Source organism: Alligator sinensis, unplaced genomic scaffold (genome assembly GCF_000455745.1).
Source record: "Alligator sinensis unplaced genomic scaffold, ASM45574v1 scaffold872_2, whole genome shotgun sequence".
NCBI classification, from domain to species: Eukaryota; Metazoa; Chordata; order Crocodylia; family Alligatoridae; genus Alligator; species Alligator sinensis.
In genome coordinates this window covers 775,163-776,454 of record NW_005842132.1, presented here as the reverse complement: position 1 = coordinate 776,454, position 1,292 = coordinate 775,163, and the positions used below count along the sequence as shown (strand labels likewise).

General features: G+C 51.2%; 1 protein-coding gene across 8 annotated transcripts in view; it reads left to right on the top strand.

Moving 5' to 3' along the window:
* Positions 1-1,292, top strand: part of FOXP4 (forkhead box P4) — a 124,450-nt gene that overhangs the window by 110,173 nt on the left and 12,985 nt on the right. The gene's annotated exons all lie outside the window — the stretch shown is intronic.

Below are 1,292 nucleotides of genomic sequence, written 5' to 3'. Positions count from 1 at the left end.
AGGGAAAAGCATGTTACCAGGTCCGAAGTGTTCAGATACAAGCACCTGTAAAAGTGGCTCAAATGAGGGTCCAAGACTGTGCTGAACATATTAGGAGACAGGGGGCTGTCAGCACACCCTGAAAAGAGATCTTGGATCTTGTCTCTTGGAGCCTGCTACTTCCTTGGGTTTCCTGTGACCTAAGGGCCATGAAGAAAGATGCTCCCTACAGTGAGCAGAGACCAGCAACTACAGGAGGAGCTGTGGGAAGCAATGACCAAGACCTTGTGCAGATCATCCTGGTCTTGAGTTACATTTGGGGCCTGGCGACTTGAGGATCAGTAATGGGATATGAAGTATAAGTCACCGATAACTCAAATACTACCATTTTTGCCTTTCTGCTAGGTCCCTGGTAGGGCAGTGTCTATGCAAGTTGGCATTAAGCAGCATCTTACTGTGGGCATATCCCCGCCGCCCTGCCCCTACATACACACAGTCTCTTCATGGGAGGTGAAAGGCAGCACTAGGAAAGCCTGCACCGGCACTGGGGCTCGCTCCCATGCTGCTTACCAGTACTACAGTCATTTAAAACCTACCTGCATACCCCCACCTCATCCCTGCTTGCAGGGCAAACCTCTCAGAGTTAAGGAGGACTCTTCCAGAGGTGTGGGACAGCTCTGCGAGTACCGCAGGTTGCCACATGCCCTACTCGTTGTGAGCAGGATGTTTTCAGATATGCTACCATGTGGCTCTGTTTGATCGTGGCTAGTTAGAAAATTAGGGTGGGAAGGGACCTCACCAACCCCCTGCTCAAAGCAGGACCACCCCCAACTAGATCATCCTAGTCAGGGCTTTGTCTAGCTGGGCCTCAAAAACCTCCAAGACTGGAGTGTCCTCAACGTCTCTGAGTAACCTGTTTCTGTGCTTGACTACCCTCCTAGTGAGAGTTTTTCCTAATATCTAATTTAAACTTCCCCTGCTGCAAATTGAGGCTACTGCTTCTTGTTCTGTCATCTGCCCCCACTGAGAACAGTCCAGCTCCATCCTCGTTGTCACCGCCCTTCAGGGAGTTCAAGGCTGCTATTAAATCCCCTATCAGTCTTCTCTTCTCTAGACTAAATAAGCCCAGTTCCCTCAACTTCTCCTCAGAAATCATGTGCCCCAGCCCCCCAACCATAGGATTTGGCTCCATCTCACAAGCCAGCCTTCCTGGATAGGAGGTGGGAGGCCATAAGCATCCTCCCCACCACTGCCTGTCGCTCATCTGCACGAGGGATGGATTTCAGGGCTGTGAGGTTGCAGTGAGCAGCAGG